The 15,315-nt window shown below is 46.6% G+C and overlaps 1 protein-coding gene and 1 long non-coding RNA gene across 2 annotated transcripts in view; both read left to right on the top strand.

Moving 5' to 3' along the window:
* Window positions 1–15,315, top strand: part of SLC1A6 (solute carrier family 1 member 6) — a 54,248-nt gene that overhangs the window by 16,698 nt on the left and 22,235 nt on the right. The window contains exon 3 of the mRNA XM_077121904.1: window positions 797–918. The gene's annotated coding sequence lies outside the window, so the exon portion shown is untranslated. The remainder of the gene's footprint in view (window positions 1–796; window positions 919–15,315) is intronic.
* LOC143649697 (uncharacterized) lies at window positions 11,020–12,102 on the top strand. The gene is made up of 3 exons (XR_013159148.1): window positions 11,020–11,084; window positions 11,275–11,310; window positions 11,968–12,102. It is a non-coding gene; the product is annotated as an uncharacterized LOC143649697 (long non-coding RNA).

Raw genomic sequence — 15,315 nt, 5'->3', positions numbered from 1 at the left:
TTTCCAAACTTCTAGCTGTTCTTCCCTTCCCTTTTTCCTTTGGTGTTAAGTGGAGTTGCCCTCTGTTCTGAAATTGCCTTGTCTCTTGGTAGGTAATTATCAAAGACCCCTTTCTAGGTCCCCTGGTGTCTTCCCTTCTGGGGCATCAGTATCTACTTTTAGTAGGTGCCCCCTTTCTCTTGGAGATAATCACATCAATTGGTGTCTTGCTCCAGGGGGATATGACCTAGAATCAATTTTGTCTTTGAGAAATGAGGTCACATTCCAGGGGAGGTGTCAGGAGACAGTGGGAAGCCCCAGGCTGGGAGAGGAGGCTCTGGTCACCACTGCCTGTGGCCATGTGGCCATGCTGGTCAGTGAGTGGGCAGCATTGGTCAGTATGGCTGTAGCCCCCATCAGTCCCCTCAAAATAGCTCAGGTGGTGTCCTCCTGCATTTGGCAAATTCTATTTTATTTTCTTCCACCCCCATTCAACTTATCCTCTGGGTAGTGTTTGAAAATGTTGACCCCTTGAAACTTGAATCTTCTCCCATTTCCATTTGCCTCTGCTCTCCGTCCTTCACTAGCTGGCTTTCTGCCATCCATGTCCCAAATGTAATGCTCCTGAGATGAGATATGCAGCCACTTGTGATGCTCCCAGTTTTCCTCACCTCCTGGCATTTCAGCCCTCGTGCAACCCCCTTCCCTTGAGTGTGGGCTGGACCTAATGACTCCCTTCTAACTCACGGAATAAAGAAGGAGTGATGGGATATCACTTCCGAGATTATCTTGTTTGCTCTTTCTTGATTACTCTGAGGGGCACCAGCTGTTGGTTGTGAGCTGCCCGATGGAGAGGCCCTCATGGCAGGGAACAGCCAGCAAGGACCCAAAACTCTCAATCCTGTAACCTGTGAGGAACCGAATCCTGCCAACAACCACGTGAGTGAACCTGGAAAAGCATCTTTTTCCAGTCGAGCCTTGGGAAGAGACTGCAGCCTGGTCAAAACCTTGGCTTTAGCCTTGCGAGAGATGGTCAGCAGGACTTCTGACCCATAGAAACCAATATGCTAAATATGTGTGTTCTTTTGGATATAATTTTATTGGGATAAATTCACCTACTGTACAATCTATCCAAGTAAACAATCAATGGCTCACAGTATCATTACACAGCATGTATTGTTTTAAGCCACTAAATTTTGGGGTAATTTGTCATGCAGAAATAGCTGACTAATGCATTAGATTTCTACCCTCCATTCACTTCTCATTCCTGACCTTCCTTCTTGGAAAAGCTTGCCACATTAGTGGTTTTAGGTGTTACCTGTTAGTTTAGGAAGACAGTGACTTTTAGACTAATAGGTAGGCGGAGTGAGGCGAGCCTACTGTTTAGAATAATATCCAAGCCTCTTGCCATGACCTGCAAAATTCCAGTTCCTTACCACACCTGGCTCTGCCCACCTCTCCTTTCTACCTGCCACACCTTTGCATCATTAAGGCTCAGCCATGCTGGTGCTGAGACTCACCAAGCTTGTTTAATTTCATGCATGTGCTTTCCCCTCTCCGGAATGTTTTTCTCCTGGGTTTTCATGTGATTTATTCCCTCTGATCCATTAGATCTGTGCTGAAATGTTATCTCCTAATGGGACCTTCTCTGACCACCTGTCCTGAAATATATTGTGACTGTGCTGTACTTCACCCCTCTTTCTCTTCATAGCACTCATCTTCGCTTGTGATTCTCTTACCTCCCTCTCTACAACTTTGGCTCCTTGGCTGGAATCTTTTCTGTCTTAATCACCAGTGAATTACCAATTTTTAGCCTGTTTCTGGTCCAAAGGAGTTTCCTAAATGGTTGAGTGAGGGCAGCCCTGCCAAGCTAGGACACAGTCTCTGTCTTGACCAGCCCAAGATTTGCTGCTGCTTCTGCCATGGGCATTCCTGTTTTGGCTATTTAGCAACCAAAATCCTTCCTATTTATGGGGGAACCCAAGTTAGTTGGGAGACAGGACTGATGAAGGGCTTTAGCCACCTGGGACATTTACTGCCAAGGAATGGGGTCTAACCTCAGCCAAGCAGAAACTCCTGTCTGGACTTCAACTCTCAAAGGGCAGATGCATGGCACAGGGTGGGTTTGAGGTAATTTGAGGAAGCCTCAGCGTCCCTGACTGTCTAGTACTGGGGGGCACGGTCTCAGGACAGAAGACAGTGACTGTCAAGCTGATTCCTGCATGGGTCTGCTTGCCCATTCTGCTCCTTCCCCTCTTCTTTCCTCCTCCTCCTCCCTACCTCCTTTCAGCTTCTCCTTTGTTTTCAATTAAAAAGCTTGAATTGCTTTCAATTGAAAGCAATTGTGGTGAGCGATGTGACAGTGCTTAGTAGCAGAATTCTTGCCTGCTGTGCCAGAGACCCCGGGCTCAATTCCCTGTGCCTGCCCATGCCAAAAAAAAAAAAAAAAAAGTTATTGTGGTGACATATATACAATGCAGAAGTTTTCATTTTGACCACATTCATGTGTACACTTCAGTGGCATTAATTACACTCAGAAGTTGTGCTCCCAGTCACTACCCCCCAGTACCCAAACGTTTCCATCACCCCAAACAGAAACTCTGTACCCACTAAGCAGTAAGTTCCATGGAAGCTCTGATCTACTTTCTATGACTTTGCTTATTCTAGATATTTCACATAAGTGGAGTTGTGCAACATTTGTCCTTTTGTGTCCTGTTTCTTTCCCTGAGCATAATGTCTTCAAGGTTATTCTGTGCATCTGAACGTCATTTCTTTTTTATGCCTGGATAATATGCCATTATATGTATACATCAGATTTTGTTTATGCCTTTGCCCATTGATGGACATTTGGGTAGTTTCCACCTTTTGGATATTATGAAATGCTGTTTTAACCACGTGCAAACATCTATTTGAGTCCTGTTCTCAGTTCTTTTGAGTCGATACCTAGGAGTGGAGTTGTTGGATCATATGGTAATTCTGCAGTTAACTTTCTGAGGAACTGCCAAATGGTTCCCCACAATGGCTGCGCCATTTTACATTCCCACCAGTAAGGTCCAGGCTTCCGGCTTCTCCACATCCTTGTCAACTCTCTTTTCTCACAACACTTCATGGGATTGCTCTTTTGAGCTTCTTTTTCTCTGCAATCTTGATGGCACTTTCTGGCCCTCTGGAGCCTCTCTCTGCAATTCTGTGCCCAGGAACCTTGCACTTTCTGCAACTCTGAGCAAGAAGAGTGAGTGAGGGGGAGAGAGAGAGAGAGAGAGAGAGAGAGGCGAGCGAGCGTGCAAGAGAGCGCACAGTGATTCACCCCACACTCTGGACGCACAGTTCCTCCCCCAGAGAAAGATTCTTCTCCCTCCCGGTTTTAAGATTTGTCCAGCAGCAGCTACCAATTCTGCTCTTGGATTGTCTGGAGGTGTGCAAGAGAGAGCAAATAAAAGATGAAAAATCACAAGACTCCCCCTATCCCCACCAGTCTCTCTGACCCATAGGAATCCCCTTTCTGTTCCTCGGCTAGTTTCTCTTTAATTCTCCAACCCACACATGGCCTGAAATGAGCCCTTCCATGCCTTGGAGTGTGCCTGAGACCTGGCTGGGCTCTCTAGGATTCCAGTAGAGGGATGGGGAGAATGGAAGGAAAACAGATGTAGATCACAGCCCACAAATGATCAGGCTCCCAGTTTATGGCTGCAGTGGGGTGAATGATGCACACCCCCCCCAAAAAAAAAGAAACCCAGAACCTGTGACAGTGACCTTATTTGGCAAAGGGGTCTTTGCAGATGTAATTAAGTGAAAGGTCTTGAGACGAGACGTCCTTTACTAACATGGGCCCTGAATCCAATAACAAGTGTTCTTTAAGAACCGAGAATAAGAGAACTGAGAGGAGAAGGTCCTGAGAAAACAGAGGTGGAGAATGGAGGGATGCAGCCACAAGCCAAGACCACCGGGAGCTGGACGAGGCAGGGACCCTCTCCTGGAGCCTCTGGGGGGGGGCATAGCCCTGTTGACACTTTGGTTTAGGACTTTTGACCTTCAGAAGTGTGAGAAAATAAATTTCTGAAGCTTTAAGGCATCCTGCTTGTGGCACTTTGTTCTAGCAACCCTAGGAGACTCATTTGGTTCCACAAGGCAGAGTTTCAAGTGATGCCACCGATTACCAAGGAATGCCACCGATTGCCAGCATCCACCAGAAGCTAGGAAGAGAGAAGGAAGGACTCTCCTCTACAGATTTCAGCCTTCTGACCTCCAGGACTGTGAGACAATAAATTTCTGTGTTTTTTTTTTAAGCCACCCAGTTTGCAGTACTTTGTTGTGATAGTCTTAGGAAGCAAATACCCTCATCTTTGATTTCCTAGTTCCCACCTTACTTCTCCCTGTTCTCTTACCTCCTACTGGGGGACTCCCATTATCTCAAGCCAGCCAGATTCCTCTGGGGACAGGGGACCATTTGATTTGTGGTTTGAAGCTGTTATGTGCCCTAGAAAAGGCCGTGTTCTTTACATCCACTCCTGTGGGTGTAGACCTATTGTGGGTGGGATCTGTTGATTAAGCTCTTTCAATTGAGGTGTGGCCTGCCTCATTCAAAGTGAGTCTTAATCCTCTTACTGAAGTCTTTTATAAAAGGATAAAGCATGAACAGAGAAAGCCCCCAGAGATGCACACTGAGAAGAAAGTTCAGGAGAAGCTAAAGGAGACAGAAGCTAAAAGAGAGATCCCAGAGAAACTGAAGAGGAAGCCCCTGGAGCCAGGAGCTGGAAGCAATGAAACTTGGGAAAGAAAGACCAGCAAACACTGGCCATGTGCCTTCTCACGTGACAGAGGTGTCCCAGATGCCAGCAGCCTGTCTTCAGAGTCCAGGTACCATCCTGTTGATGCCTTCATTGGACGTTTTCATGGCCTAAGAACTGTAAATTGTACGTTAGTACATCTCCATTGAAAAGGCCAACCCACTTCCGGTGTATTGCATTCTGGCAGCTTGACCGAACCAAAACATTTTAATATGGCCCCTCAAGAGCCACCTCTTGGAGCACAGAGCAAGCTGAAGGATGGCAAGTGATTTGAGGTTACAACAGAAAATCTCTTCCCTAATGTGCTGGTGGGTTGATCGGCTTGGGTTGGTTTTCTAGGGCTACTATGACACATACCACATACTGGGTTGGCATAAACAACAGAAATTAATTGTCTCATGGTTTTGGAGGCTAGAAATCTAAAATCAAGGTCTCGACAGGCCATGCTTCTTCCGGGAATCTGCAGGGTCCCAGAGTTAACTTGCTGCCCTCTTTGGGGTTTCTTGGCTTGTGTCTCTGCCTCTGTCACTTGGTGGTTCTGCCTCATTCTCTGAATTCTACTGACTGATTGTGCATGAACTTCCTTTGCTTATCAGAATTTCTGCCATATGCATTAAGACCCACCCTGGATTCGATTGGACATCATGGAAATAGGATCTTTGAAGATTTTGCTCACAAATGAGCCCACACCTTAACTGAGAATAGTATCTTCAGAGGTCCAGATCGAAAGGACCTGGGGTTATCTCTGTGGGGGACATGACTCAATCTATCATAAGTTATTCGACAATTATTTACAAATGTTGCAGGAGCTTGAGTAGGTACCAGAAGATGATAACATGAAGGCAAAGCCCCCTCTCCCATGACCTGCCCACCAAGTGGGGGAGACAGACAGTGCTAACTACAATAAACTAAAAAGATCACATGAGACAGAGGTAATTGCTTCAGGAGCAATAACTAATAATAGAATAACAAACTGCTCAAATGCCATGATTCTAATTTTGAGCTAAACAAAAAGAGCCCTACTTGGAAAGCAATCTACCAGCATTGGCATGGTGGGTTTGAGTGGGATTTGGGTGATTTCTTTGTTTCTTTGTACACTTGGTGCATTTTTCAGATTTTCTACAATGAACAGGCATTATCTTGATAATAAAAATAAAATAAATTCTGGAATTTTCTGCCTTTCTTCCTTTTCTCCTTCTCTCTCCCTTGTCAGCAATGCTGCAGCGAAGCTGGATCCCCTTCTCATACGAAATTGGGCTGTTTGTCCTTTTCTAAGTCCCCCACCCTCAATACCTTGAAGGATTTCCAACCACACTTTACTTCTAACTGCTTATTTATTTTCCAGTTTCCATTTCTAAATGTCTGCGCAGAGGGAAGTCCTAGGAGGAGGCAGATGGTACAAATTTGAGGGGAGTTTGATAAAGGTGTGTAGAGGGTAAGGAAACCACCCAGGAGAGTGCAGCATCCTAAGTCTAGGAGACTGGGGGCTGATACCACCTCTGGGCAGAAGGGGAGAGGGGAGAGAGCTATTACTTCCAGGACCTGGAGATGCAGGAGCTGTGACCTTTGGTCCAGGGGTACAGCCAACCTGCAGTGAGCAAAAAGGAAGAGGAGGGATTTCATTTGCCTCCATCTCTCTGACCTCCAGCAAGGAACCGACCGGAAGCCAGATGGGTTGTCCCCCCAGTTCTATCTCCTTATTTCTGTGAATGTCTTTGCAGACATAGTCAAGTGAAGATGAGGTCACACTGGGACCTAGCCGAGCTCCTGGCACATAGCAGGGACTCAGTAAGTGATGCCAGGTTTGCATGTGACCGCCAGCGGCTGGAAGAGGCAAGGAAGAACCCTGCCCTAGAGACTTCAGAGGGAGCACGGCTCTACTGACCCCTTGATTTTGGACTTCTTGCTTCCAGGACTGTGAGAGAATAAGTTCCTGCTTGTTATAAGTCACAGAATAGATATTAGTAAATGTTGAGTAAAATAGTCATGAGCTAGAAGGAACTTCTTTTTTTAGCATCTTAGCCATCTGACAGTGTACAGTTTACAATGTCGTGCAATCATTCTGTTTCCAGAACTTTCTCTTCACCACTAAAGGAAACCCCATATCCAGTTAATCCTCCTGCCTGCAGCCTCCGTCCCCCACCAATCTGCTGTCTGTCTTTATGGATTTACCTCTTCTGGATAGTTCATACAAATATAAGTGGAAATTTTTTTGGGGGGCTACTTACCCCCTGCTCTCTGACTTTCCCTGTCTTTTCTTGTGGTTTTGGACATTTTGCTTGCATATTGTGCCACTCTGGTGATGAGTCTTGCCCTCTTCCGCCCTCCTCTGCTGTCTCCCAGGTGGGGGTGGGTGGGTGAGGTGGGGGGCAGGAACAATGGGGAAGCTGCCAGTGGATAATGAGGCCCCCTCTCGCGTAATGACACTGGGGGCTGCGGGGATGCCGCAGGCTAACTCTGCCCTAATTAATATGCAGCGCTTCCCACAAAGGAATTAGCCTGGATTCCTTCTTCTCAGACTCCTTTTGGCTTGGCTGTGGCCCCATCTCACAGCCAGAGCTGTTGTCTGGGATAGCCTGGGGATGCTGGGCTGGCCTCTGCACCTCATGCTGGGGCTAGAGAGGGTGCCACTGGTCAGAGTGGACCTGGGTGGGTGGAAATTTTAGCCAGACAGATGTGGGCTCAAATCCTGGCCCTTTAGTTACTAATAATGTACTCTGTGGCTGAATCTCTTTGAGCTCTTTCATATCTGTAAAAAGCAGCCAGTAGCCTTTATGCTGTTGAGGAAATGAAAGAGATTCAAAGGGCTGAGGCAAAGGAGAGTGGAGTGAGGCACTGGCTGAGGGCACAGTATGTAAGGGGGTGGGCAGTGCAACAGTGGCTCGGTGGCAGACTTCTCGCCTGCCATGCCAGAGACCTGGGTTTGGTTTCCGGAGCCTGCCCATGTGAAAAACAAACAAAAAATGTAAGGGGGCACCGACAAACTCAGTAACCAAGAAAAACACTTTCGATGCTAATACTTACAAAAATAAAAGTCAATGCAAAATTCCATGGTGAACAAGACATAAAAATTTTAATTGAGGAAAGAATCAGCAATAGTGTTGTCCCAAGCCATATGGGAAGCTGACTTATTTACAGTTTTGATATTTTGTTCATAATGTTTTTTTTTTGCATTAAATTTGATTTTCAAAAGTAGTATGTTAAAATATTTCAGGGTGCACGGGTAGTTCAGTGGTAGAATGCTGGCCTTTCCTTCGGGAGACCCGGGTTTGATTCCTAGATCATGCACCCCCCCCCAAAAGGTAATATATTAAAATATGTAAATACTGAGCTTCTTGGCACACTCCCTACTATATATATATAATATACATGGGCAGGCTCCGAGAATCGAACCTGGGTCTCCAGCTCTGCAGGCGAGAATGCTTGCCACTGAGTCACCTTTGCACCACCCACCCCCTACTTTTTTATCGAAGTAAAATTCACTAACACGAAAGTAACCATCTTTTTAATGTTAATTACAGCTGTTTCTTTACTAATAGCAGCTTTAGCATAAATAGAATGATTCCCACCTCCTGAAAGCGCACAATCCACAGCAAATCCCTGCTTCCATAGTGCAAGTCCAAATTTTATCTTACCTAACACCTTCTTTTTTTAAAATTTTTTTATTAATTAAAAAAAATTACAAGAAAGAAACACAAACATTCCCAACACATGCTCATTCCACTCTACACATACACCCAGCAATTCACAATATCATCACATAGTTGTGTATTCATCATCATGATTATTTCCCAGAACATTTGCATCAATTCAGAAAAAGAAATAAAAAGACAACAGAAAAATAAAACGAAAACAGAAAGGAAGTAACCATTTTAAAGTGTACAATTCAGTGGCATTTAGCACATTCCCAAAATTGTGCAACCATCACCTCTAATTCCCAAACATTTTCATCTTCCTAAAAGGAAACCCCATACCCATTACCACTCCTTCCCCATTCTCTCTTCCCCACTTTCCATCTCTATGGATTTTCTTATTTTGAATATTTCATATGAATAGAATTACACAATCTATGGCCTTTTGGGTCTGGCTTCTTTCCCTGAGCAGAATGTTTTCAAGGCTCATCTACATTTTAGCTAGTATGAGGATTGCCCATCTAATATTTTGAGTGGGGCACTCACTTCACACTTGCCCCAACCCTGGAGAATCATAGCAGTTACTTTTTCTTTTGCTTAAAAAAAAAAAATTAAAGCAGTTGTCGGCTTACGGAAAAATCACACAGGAAGTACGGCATCTCCATTTACCCCATCTCGCACGCACAATTTTCTCTATTAATTTTTACAGTTGATGAACCAGTGTAATTATAATTATATTATTAACTGTATCCCGTAGTTTACACGAGGGTTCGCTCTTTGTGTTGTACAATTCTGTGCTTTTTGTTTTTTTAAATTATTCTGGTAATATCTATAGAACCTAAAATTTCCCATTTAAACCACTTTCAAGTGTACAATTCACAACGCCGTGCTGCCATCACCACCATCACCACCAAAAGTTTTCCATTACGTTAGCAGCTAACTTTATTGAACTTCTCAGGTATGCCTGGTTCAACCCTGTTGAGTAGTTCCTGTTATTCCCATTTTACAGAGAGGAAAACTGAGGCTTGGAGAGGGTAAGCAAACTGCCCTAAGCTCACAGAGCTAGAAAGCGAGGGGGGAGCAGCCTGACTCCAGGGTCTGCACCCTTAGCCCTTGCCCTGTAGCTCCAGACGAGGCTGTAGAGTTCCTGGAAGTGCTTGGCAGAGAGTTGGTTCTGGTGTCTCTAAGACCTTCCAAAGGGCCTGTGAGGTCAAAACTATTTTCATAATAATATTAAGACAGTATTTGTCTTTTTCACTGTGTTAATCTGCCCTGATGGTGAGTAAAAGCTGTCTTTACAGTCCGACATTTAAAAAAACCCAAACCTACAGATTATTGCTTTTATTAATTCTCAACCCTTTAGCACATATTTTTTAAAAAGTCTATGTGATGAAATGTGAAACAATTATGACACATTTTTGCCACACACTGGAATACTGTGGTCACCGAGTGATAGAGCTACAAGCTGACCTAGTGTTTTTTTTTTTTTTTTTAGACAGACAAGCGTCTGTTATTCCGACTTGGATATTTGGCAGAGCTTTTCTCAAGGAAAAAAAAAATTAAATGAATCTGTTACTTCAAGGAAAACAACTGACAGTATTTGTTGCCATTGATAAGATTTGAGCTTTCCAGTGAGAATTAGAGTCTTGAAAAACTCATATTCGCTTCCATGAGCCTGATGGCTTCTCAACACCTAAAGACTTTTCTGCTGAAATAGGTGTTGATATTAACAAATGTCACTTTTTGATGTGGGATAATGAGATGTGTCAATATTTGGAAGAGCTGCATAATTCAGTAAACTAATATTTTTCAAATGGTTATTAATGAATGATGTTTCAGAATTATGCGGGCATAAAAGTTGCATTTGATGGATTCTAATATTAACAGAGTAGAAATAATTCACTGATAGGGTTTCAGATTCCACATTGCAGCTAATCTTTATGAAACTAAAATTACAGAGTTTTGGTGTAGTCTCAAAAATAGCCAAATAATCTGAGAGGTTGATTAAAACATCCTTCTTTTTTCCAACTGCTTGTCTGCATGAGGTTGAATTTTCTTCACATACTTTGGCCAACACAACATATCATGATAAATTGAACACAGAAGCAAATATGAGAATCCAGCTTTCCTTTTACTAATGCTAGACATTAAAGCAATTTGCAAAAATGTAAAACCATGCCATTCTTCCCATTAGCATTTTTGTTATTTTTTAGTTAGTTATTTTTTGGTAAAAGATGCCATTGGTACTAACATGTGATGGATTGGTTATTGTTATTTTTGAAATGAATTAATATTTTAAGACTTTCTCAGTTTTAATTACTCTTACAGTAAAGAGAATAGGTACAACCTATATAAATGCTCTTTTGGGTCTTCCATGAATTTTTTTTTTATCAAAAGACTTTATTTTTTAGAACAGGTTTTGATTTACAGGAAAATTGAGCAGATAGTACAGAGAGTTTCCATATAGGTTTTCCCCCTTTCTGCTATTATTCACATCTTACATTAGTATGATACACTTGTCACAATTAGTGAGATACATTCATTACAATTAGCCAATATTGATACATTGTTATTAAACAAAGGCCTACTTTATTCAGATTTCCTCAGTTTTTTTCTCTTCCAGGACCCGGCTCACCATCCCACATTGCATTTAATCATCAAGTCTCCTTAGTGTCCTCTTGGCCATGTAAGTTTCTCAGATTTTCCTTGTTTTTGATGAATTTAACTGTTTTGAGGAGGACTAATCAAGAATATCATAGGACACCTGCTACTGGAATTTGTCTGACTTTTTCTTATGATTAGATTGGAGTTATATGGTTTTTTTTTTTTTTGGATCTTCCATGAGTTTTTATTTATTTATTTTTTCACATGGGCAGGCACTGGGAATCGAACCCCGGTCTCCGGCATAGCAGGTGAGAACTCTGCCACTGAGCCACTGTGGCCCGCCCTTCCATGATTCTTTAAAAATGTTTTTTTATTGTTAAATATAACATATAAAAAGAAAAGAAAGACAAAGCAGTGATATTCAAAGTACACTTCAACAGGTACAAACAGAACAGATTTCAGAGTGCATCTTCCGTGATATTTAAGAGCATAAAGGGGTCGTGGGACCCAGCAATTGGAGAACCACTGCCATTTAATTCAGTTATCATTTCGTATAACAGGTCAAGGGGTAATCTGTTTTATTTTCCCTGCTGAATCCCCTGCCTCTGACCCAGCCTGGCTCACAGCAGACGTGCAGTAAATATTGGCAGAATGAATGACTATAGGAGCGGGAGCTCGGGGGGGGGGGGGGGGGCTGCTCAAAGCTGAGGAAGGGGTGCAGAAGCAAATGTCATCAGCTCGCAGTGGAATCCCAGGGAGAGGAAAGGTCGCAGGCAGAGGTTGCAGGTGTGACTCGGGAAAACTTGACATCTAGGGGCAGGGCTTCAATGTGAAATTTCTTGGGAAGCATGAAAAAAAATACGGTGTGTGGGTCCCCCATCCCCATCCCCCAGGAAAGCTGATGTGGTTGGTTTGGCTGGGGCCTGGGTAGCCAGTGTCTTAAAAGCCTTCCCACTGATTTTAAGGTGCAGGTGAGTTTGAGAAGCACTGGTCTAGTAGGTGTCAGCGAAGAGCAGAGCCAGCGCTGCCTGGAGAAAGAGCACGGAGCTTGGAATTGAGCTCACTTGCTGTTTGATCTTGGGCAAGTTACTTAACCTCTCTGAGCACCTGGACCCTCACCTGAAATTAGAGGTAATGGTACCAAACTTCATAGGGATGTGACGATTAAATCCAAGGAAAAGCCTAGTTCGGGAGAGTGCCATCGAGTACTGCTCAATGACCAAAAACTAACAAGAAGGATGCATAAAAATAATGAATATTGGTTGTGTTTTTATCACGTGCCTCACTCGGTGCTTAGCCCTTTAAATGGCAAATTCGCTCTCAGAAGAGGCGAGAACCGTCTGAGAAGAGAGGAAAGGTCAGCGCTGCCGGGTGTGGCCAGGAGACAACAAAGAATAATTCTAATTATAATACTAACGGAGGTTAGCCGCCTCCTTTGTGCACCGAGCTTCCCGCCACTCGCGGCATTTCCAATTTTCTCAGCGGGCCTGCGGGGTTGGTAGCGCTACCGCCGGTGCTCAGAGAGGGAGGAGGCTGGTTCGGGGACACAGAGCGGCCAAGTGACCAAGAGGGAGGGAAGGGGACAGCGAAGGGCGAAGCAGTGGCCGCCGTCTCCCGGATGCTCGTGCCCGGGCGGGCTCGGGCGGGACCGGTGGCTACGGGGTCGGATCTCCGCGCTCCCAGGGGGATGTCGAGGCCTCGGAGGATTCCCGAGGCGGCTGGGAGGAGGGACTAGGAGGCGCGGCTGTGAGCCGGGGGCGGGGGCCGGCCACCGGCGAAGCCACCCCGCCCCGCTCCCAAACGCCCGCTCCCCATTCTCCCGCGCCGTGGCGGAGCCTGGGCTGGGCGCAGGGGAGGCGGGGGGCATCCCGGAGGGGATCCCGCCCCCTCCCCCGGCCGCCGGGCGCCCCCACACCCACGTGAGCGCAGGGCCGGCCCCCAGCCCGCCGGCTGCACAGCGCGTCCCGGCTCGGCGCGGGTGTCACCGCTGTGCGGGTGCCGCGCCAGCGCCGCGCCGTGCCGGGCGGGTTCCCCGCGGCCGCGGCCGGGCGCTTCGGGGGCTCCCGAGCCAGCGGCGTCTCAGCCAGCGGGGCACAGCGCGCAGGCCGAGGCGCGGGCAGGCCGGCCTGCCGTTCTGGACCAGGGTGAGTGGGGAGATCGCTGCCGGCCCCGGGGCTCGGCGCGGGCGGCGCCCCGAGTTTCGAGGGGTAGGCGGGAGTCGAAGGCGCGCTGGGCGCACCCGGGGGTCAGGCGGGTGGAGGGGCGCGCCCTGCGCCCGAGCCTCGGCCTCTCGGCTGCCCTTTGTCTCATCTGCTCCTTGGAGCCCGCCGCTCCCACCGCTCCTCTCCTGGTCGCCCTGGTGAGTTTCCCGTCCCCGGAGTAAGCCCGGAACCTCCTGCCTGCCGCCCCTGTTCGTCCCTTTGGCCTCCATTTCCCGGGCTGGGATCCCTTCCCCGTCGGGAGTTGTTTTCCTCCCTTTGCACACGGACCTGGCTGTTGCTGATACTATAGTCTGCGCTCTAGGGGGCTGAAGTTGTGTGGTTGTGTATGTGCGAATGGGAGCGTGGGCACGCGCCAGTGTGTGTGTGTGTGTCTGAATCTATGTTATGTGGATTGCCTTCCCAAGCTTTGGGGCTGAAGGTTTAAATGTGGGAGTGAATTTGAGTGTCTGAAGTCTTGTGTTTGGTGTCCTAGTGAGGCGTGTGTGTAGGTCTGAAGGTGTGTGTACGGTTGCGTGCCTCGCGGGCTTTTGAACGTGGCAAGAATGTGTGTGTGCATGTAGGTGCTATATGACTGAAGTTGCGTGTGTGAGCTTGCATTTCTGAAAGTTGTGTGTGGGGTTGTGCGACTGAGAAGTTGTGTATGCAATTGTGTGTCTGTGTGGGGTTGTATGCCAGAAGGCGCAGATATGGCAATTGCCACAAGACGTGTGTGGCTGTGTGTTCGAGAGTGTGTGGGATCTACAGGATTTTCTGCCTTTCCTTCCTATCCTCACTCAGCCTAGCATAGCCTGATAAAATGTATCAAAATGTTTGGATAAGATATATCATTAGCATTCTGGCTTTGCCCACTTTAGGAAGCAGGAGGCCCTTCATCCTCTTTGCTCTGAAAGGCTTCCTGGCATATCTCACCACATCCCAGAGTCTGGAGACTGGGGGAACCGGTTGGGAGACCTGCCCTTATAGTCTCTGACCCCTGCCGACACTGGAGAGCCTAGAGGGGCCATTTCCTGAGCAGGAAGCTCAAGAAACAGGGCCAAGTGAAGCCCTAGAACCAGAGAAGACCCAGAGGTACTGGGGAGACTCGGAATGGCCCCAAGTGGAGGGGGAGGTCCTAGGAAAACCATTTCAACAGATAAGTATTGCTTGAGATACCAGAGGGTAGAACAACTTGAGAAAGGTTGATAGAAAAACATGCCTAACCTTAGCACTAGTCTCTGTTTGTGTGTCTGTTGGGTTCTGCTTTTTTCACCACAGTGGACATCCTTGTGTGTCCACTAAGTGCAGTTCTCATCATGTACTAGGTCATCTGAGCTCCCCAGCAGTCCTTAGACCAAGCCTTGTCTTGCAGGATGTGACCAATTCCTGACGGGGGGAGACAGGATTGGAACTAAAGAGCCCATGTGTACCCCTCCCCTGGGCTACACGTAATTTTAGAGCAAATTTTTCAGCCCTGTGGCCATACAGTCTCTATCACAGCGACATAACTCAGCTGCTATTGTGCAAAAGCACCCATGGATGGTTTGCCAATACAACCTTATTTACAAAAGCAGGTGGTGGGCCAGGTTCAGCTCAAGGGCTGTGGTTTGCCAACTCCCTGCTCTAGCCGAAGCTACTTCTTGTGTCCAAGAGAAAGCAAGAGAGAGAAAAAAAGCATGAAAAAATGGAGTTTTCCTGACTGGTTTGGATCTCAGCCTTACACTTCCTTAGGCTCCAAGGGCAACTTTGTATCACCACTTGGTGACCAGGAATATAGACCCCAGAGGCGAGAGTAGTTCCGTGTTTCCTGTGTCGTCTGTGGTCCCATGTCTGGGATTTTTCACAGCAAGGTGGGAAGCGAGATTGTGGTTTCAGGAGACTGGTCAGCTGGGGCTTGTATTGGGGGCCAGGAGCCTTGACCCGGGAGAGGTAGGAAATGGAGACCTGAAGAAGTTCCACCCCATTCACCTGGGGAAAAGCGAGGCTTGCATGCAAGATTGTGGCCCCAGAAAATCAGCTGCTCACCCAGTGCAGCAAAATCAGTTCAGGGACAAACCTGTGGGTGGAACGGAGACATCTCGCAGACTCTCTGCGGTGACTTGGATGCATTCACAC

This window comes from Tamandua tetradactyla, chromosome 11, assembly GCF_023851605.1.
Source record: "Tamandua tetradactyla isolate mTamTet1 chromosome 11, mTamTet1.pri, whole genome shotgun sequence".
NCBI classification, from domain to species: Eukaryota; Metazoa; Chordata; class Mammalia; order Pilosa; family Myrmecophagidae; genus Tamandua; species Tamandua tetradactyla.
Note: the sequence above shows the minus strand (reverse complement) of the source record. Positions and strands in the feature narration are given on the sequence as shown.